We start from the raw sequence: 6,805 nt of genomic DNA on the forward strand, positions 1-6,805 counted from the left end.
ACTGCGTGACATGATACTCACTCAGACTCACTGTACTGACTGGCCCTTGCTTCATGTTCCACGTCGCACTGTATTTTATTTTACATTATAATTTTTTTTCTTCCCAAATGGGAAAGTTTGAATGGCTTTGTATTAGCTCTGTTGTTCTTCCTTTTCTTTGCTTCATGCAGAAACTAAAAAGGCAATTTCATTAGATTAATCAACATCATGTTAAGATAAAACAAACAAACAAAAAAATGTTTCTAGCCATAATGTAATATATATTTTTATTATTTTTGTTATTTGGCTTTTCTCTTTTGATGCTACCTCAATTCAACATGAATAAATAAATTATAATATAATAAAGAGTATTTGAATCATGGGTTACCACTCACCTGGACTGTAGCAAACAAAGGCAAATTCTGTCTCACATGGCCAGTCCTCCCATTTTCCAGAGCTGAAGAAGTCTGCTGCCACACACTGCACTGGTTTATCTCTATTATTCGGTTCCTTCTCTTTCCAGTACCCAAATGAGGAGTTACTTCCATGGTTCTCTGAAAAGACTGATCCAGACCTTTTGTTCAGCAGGTACCATGCTTTTTACACTGATTCTCTGTCATGTTTTTTTTTCACACTGGCCACGTCTGTGTGGTGTGTTCTGCAGAAACTGTGAGCCTCAGTCCATGTCATGGAAGTAGAACCATTGACAAGTGTTGTATCTGGCCCTGAAAATAGACCACAGTGAAGTGATTGCTGTGCATGCTACATCTATAGCGGTACTCATGACATTACAAACACACTCTATAGAACCACAGCAGTAAACTATTGAATGACATTATCATCTTAATCTATTACTGAGTATTTCTTGAAAGTCACCACAGTGTGCCTATCAATACAACAACATACAGTATAAATACTCTACTACAGAGCAGCGTTTTACTGCTGGAGCTGCTCCAGGTGGAGCTCGGTTGAACGACTTTTTATACAGCAGACTATTTCAGTTGAGTGGTTCCCAACCTACGGTTTGGGTCCCTCCAAAGGTTCATCAGATAAATCTGTAGAGTCATGAGATGATTCAAACAAAGGTAAGTGTGTGAAAGTGTTTGCTTTTTTGATGCAATATATTAATAATAGTATATTTTTTAATCTAATATTTAATTGAAAGCATTGAAAGAATATTTCAATGAAAGCGTGTAGAGGTTTAGAAGTAAACTCTCACAGTGGTGGAAATAAATAGTAATTAAGTAACATTTTGAGGTACTTGTACTTTTGAGTGTTTTTATTGACTCCACTATATTTCAGAGGGATATTGTAAACAGCACGTTAATGTAGAAAACAGCAGTGGTCAAGTCAAGTCAGTTTTATTTCTATAGCACATTTACAGACAGACAAATACAGATTAGGCTTTTTATCTTTTACAAAAATGCACTGGTCAAGTGTTTTCTGAAAATAAAATAAAAAATGTAAATGTGAACAGGGACTAGTACTCACTTTAATTCAACTAGGTCTCCTTACTGCAGTAGCATTAGTCAAGGATTCCTCCGTTCAATAACGAAAATGTTCACGTTGTTTAGTTACTTCACTACCAGCACCAGCCGGTTTCATTTCAGCCTGCCTGCCTTGAATGTCACTTTTTGCTGCCTGGAACCAGACTTCAGACTTCCCGAGTAAGCTCTCTTCATAGATAGAAAGTGTAAGCTAGACTCCAAACTAGCATTCATTATTAGCTGTGTTGTTACTGCTATGTCGGTCCACAAATTAAATGAGCCTACATGTTGGTAATTGGTTGTATGATAAAAAAGCCTGACTGATGACTCTTGACTCTTGAATGGTAATTCTACTTCCAGTGTCAAATAGAAGTAATTCCACTTGCATTGATAAAATGCCACAAGGGATGGAAGAAGGGATGACCATTTTAGAAGAGGGATGCACTTCCAGGTGTCCATGTCATCGTACAGTCCTATCCAGACAAACTGAAAGCAATATTTGATTTGTTTCAAGTAAAAAAAAAAAGATAAAGGTAAAGGTTCAAAGATAAAGGTTCATAACTGTCTTAAACAACATGCCAGTGCACAATATGAACATTAAAGCGGGTTTTGATGACTTTAATTGTTCTTCCTGGTCATTTCAAAAAAGGTTCCATTCTTTATAACACACATTTCACAAAATTATAAACCATCCACTGACTTTCCAGCACTGCAGACCTGTCAAATCTTCAACTCACCTGTCATTTACATTATACTCAAAAGTAGTTTTGAAATGAAGAAAATACAAAAAGTGAGCTCACACAGTTGGGTACAAAGTACGGTTTGCTCATATCTGCCAGCTTGTGCATGTTCTCCACGTCCTTCATGTCGTCTATAGAGGCCGGGTCTTGATGCATTCATAAAATACAAGGAACAAGGAAATGTAATTGCAGTTGGTAGCTTTGCATTTGAACAAACACTTTATTTATTTCAACGTGTATCTATCTTTGTCTGGATCTGTAGGCTTCTGTAATTTCAGAAGCTTTCATGGCATCATGTTGCTCGCATGGCTGAAAATTAAAATATAGGAAGAAAGCAAAGGGAAAACAAGGAGACAGACTGCACTGTGTTTACATCCAAACAGGAACTAATGTTGGAGGAAGTTCCTTTAGGGAGGAAGTTCCACAGTTCCTTTAATTCCTTTTAAAGAAATGAACTACACTAAACATTGTGGACTGAAAGACGATTGATCATGATTGATTGTTGATTAATCTAATTAATTTACTTTAAATGAGAAAACAGTGAACATCTTTTTTTTTAGATCCTGGGGTGATGTCTTCAAATGTGTTGTATTGTCTATGGCCAGCAGCCATCTGTGTTCAGTTTACAATATAAAACAGAAATAACAACAAATAGTCAGTTCATTATTTAACTCATTTCCCAATAAAAATGCCAAACATTCAGTTTCAGTGTCTTTACTGACTGTCAAGACAGTTACATTTTTCCTGTTGATCAATTTGTCTATAATAGTTTCAGGTTTTTCTGTGAATTGACTTATTGCAATATCATTTTGTCCGACCAACATATTCAAATGTGAATATTTACTGTTTTGTTGTCTTTTAATGATTCATTCACCTTCCTCTTTAAAGTTTTGGGTTGTTGGTAGTTATGAAGATATTTGAATCATAAAAGACTAAATGGTAAATGGACTGTACTTATATAACACCTCTCTAGTCTTCTGACCACTCAAAGCTCTTTAAAGTACATATCTCATTCACCCATTCACACACATCCATACACTGATGGCATTAGCTGCCATGCAAGGTGCCAACTGCTCATCAGTGTGAGGAGCTAACCATACACATTCACACACCGATGGCACCAATATGCAAATGTCAGAAATTCTTGTGTTTGAACATAAACCAGGAATGCTTTGTAGCATTTTACCAGAAATGAAGTGGATCTAATGCTCTAAAAGCATTTATGCCATTGCACCATCACACAGTTGAAGTATCTTGAGATAAAATGTCAGAAATGTAATGCTTTGATGTGTTTTTCCATGTTTAAATGAAAACTAGCAATGCTGCATAGTGTGCCACCAGAAATATGGATCTTGCACCTCAACAAATATTTGTGCTCCTGGACCACCACACCGATGAGGTGTGTTAAGATAGGTGGGATTGTTAAAGGGTTAAAGGAACGCACTAAGCTGGTCTTTTTTTTTTTTTTTTAGATCGATCTCAGTTTGTTTATATCAATGATGAATCCTTCATGCACAGCAAAGTCAGTCACAGACTTTTACAAGGTTTAGTGCTCGGACCACTTTTATTTAGCTCATATATGCTTCCTTTAGGGAACATTATTAGAAATCACTCCATTATTGGTCTAGAGTGGACCAAGATGGTGACTTGCAGCTCTCCATAGACTAGTTCAATGTCTCCATTGGTCCACAAGCAGTACTTGAGTTTCTGTCCTGCTCATGCAAGAGGGACTGTGTCACTCCATCATGTCTGTGTGTTGCCAACAACTTGGCCTGCACTGACCTATGCCATGCAAGATAGCGTAAAAACCAGAAGGATGGCTTTGCTGATGAGGAACAATCCTATTCCTGTGATGAGGATTTTGACGAGGAGTTTGATTAGTGTTGTGGCCTTGAATGATGCAATGTGTGCTAAAATATCATATAAAATTTCATTGACAATGCCTAAAGGTCATGACCTTGACTTTTTACAGTAAAGGCAATGTCATAATTGGGTTTACCACACTTTAAAACATAGGAATCCATGTCTCATTTATTATTTGTTATACCATTTTTAGATTTTCAGCTATGTCAGTGTTCCACTTAATTTATATGCATTATTTTCTAAAATGTCATGTCTGATATAACACTGAAAATCACCCCCTCCAAATCAGATAACATGGGTAAATGATACATTTTCTGAATCCTCAGGATCATGCCAGTATTTCAGTGTTTGGATTTTGTTTCTCTGATGCTCCCTGGTGCCACAGAATTAAAAGAGAAAAGATGACTTAGGCGGAAATGGCAGGAAAATGTGTGTGATTGAAAGTTTGAAGAGCCAACATGTCCACAAAAGGATTTAAATGAAAGCTCAGAGTCCCCCCCTCCCCTTTAAAATGACACCAAACATAACAAAATAAGATATTCCAATATGTCCAATATAGATTTTCAGCTGTGTCAGTGTCTGCTTAATTTATATGCATTATTTTCTCAACCTCAGTTTACATTATGTGTGATAACTCAAAACAGCTACTCTTGTCAGATGGCCATCATACATCATTGAAAAGCTGAGATTCCAGGCTTTCAGAAAAGGTATAGTAGCCTTTGCCACTTTTTCGGTAACGACCAACCCCTCTGGCTCACGGACTACATTAACTTTTATAATGATATGTTGTTGTTATGATTCGTCACGGAAAAAGTCAACTACACTTAAATTAAAATTTGAGTATAATTTAAAATCAATGGTTTCTAGTTATTGAAACCTGCTAAATACTCAGGTTCAGTTCAATCTATGCCTAATTTAACTTTGATAGAACATCAGATAAATGAACAAACCCAGCATTTCTACCATACAAGGCCATGCCCATTTCTGAAATTCATGTAGGCCAGTCATCATCAAGTAGCAGCCCACAGACCACATCCAGCCTGTGAAATGACCACTGATGAAAGTATTGTGTTATTTATATATTTGCAATATTGAGCGTTTTAAGTTTCTGTTGCAGCTTCACATTAAAAGCATTTCCTTCACACTAGGAAAGAGAGGGTTAGTAGATGGGGTAACAATCAGCAACTGCACTGCTAGATGACATTAAATCCTACACACTGATCCTTAAATGACCCCATGACATTCACTTAAACAGCACGATAGAGCAAAAGTAGTAAGAAAGTACAAATGTATCAGCCTCTTTATTCTCAACTCACATGGGACTCGTGGGAGATTCAGGCTTTTCATCTTCTTGTGTTTGAACTTTGTGTTGTATTTCTGTACAGGCTTCCTCAGACGAATTTTATATGGGGAAGCAGTTATTTCATATAAACATGTGTAATGTGTGATGTAAATGTTGAAGCAGCATGTCCAGACAGGAAAGGTTATATTAAAGAAATGCTTGCTGCCCTGTGGATGAATAATCCAGTCCTCTGTAAGAAGATTATGGAGTGTTTTCAGATTTCTTGTTCATAGTCACACAGATGTGCGCACACATGTGAACACACACTCACATGCACACACACACACACACACACACACACACACACACACACACACACACACACACACACACACACACACACATGCACACACACACAAACTGTCGAAGCAAATATGCTCTTCAGTGTGCTTACAGGCAGATGCATGGATAAAGGTACACCTGAGTGCACTGGATGATGTGCTTGGGAGGTTTTAAGTGCATGTGCGCGCGCACAAACACACACACACACACACATACAGTATGCATAGATATACAGACACACACACACACCTGTCGGCTCCCTAAAGCTTTTACCTGTTCCACTTTAGCACAGAGTGTTTTTGTGTGAGGGAACATTCTCTCCTGCAGAGCTCTCTCTCTCTCTCTCTCTCTCTCTCTCACACACACACACACACACACACACACACACACACACACACACACATGCACACACACTGAACAACACAACTCGACACAATAGAGATAGTCAATCCAGTATTATAACTTTTAACCCTCAAGACCGAATGGTGCCCCAGACTCATTGTTAATAATTGAAACATTATAACACTCTGATCTTTTCTTCTTGTAAATCAAAAATATCTCCATCATAAGCATTCCTATATTTTTTGTAAGAGATTTGTTGTAAGAGATATTCTGACCCCGCAGTGCATCATGCTCAAAATCACATACTGACCCACCAGGCTCTCACTGCGTGATGCAGATACCAAAGGACTGGACTGGCCATGTTCTGGATTTTTGCTTGGAATTTTGTCACATAATCATCGTCACATAATCAACAATTTTTCCACTTAGGATCTAAATTAGCCAAAGTCTTTTCACACTCTGTACTACCACATTACTGATGTGTGGACTTAAGGGTGGGATGATTTTATTTTGAAAACCTTCCAGTTATTCAATGAATCTTCTGTTCTGTTCAGACTTTAAATGTTGGACCAATAGTTACTTTCTCTTCTTGTCCACGTAAGAGAAGTTTTATTCTTGAGTCTGGAGGATTTTTTAATGTGTTGCATCGAACTCAGTCTAAAGACCCACAGAGGAAGTTGCATTTTTTAATATGAATATAACTTGTCTTGTCAGTTTCTTCTTGTAAAGCTGTTTTTATGGATTGAGTCAAAAAATTCTCATTCAGGTTA

The sequence above is a fragment of the Larimichthys crocea genome, chromosome III (assembly GCF_000972845.2).
Source record: "Larimichthys crocea isolate SSNF chromosome III, L_crocea_2.0, whole genome shotgun sequence".
In the NCBI taxonomy this organism is placed as follows: Eukaryota; Metazoa; Chordata; class Actinopteri; family Sciaenidae; genus Larimichthys; species Larimichthys crocea.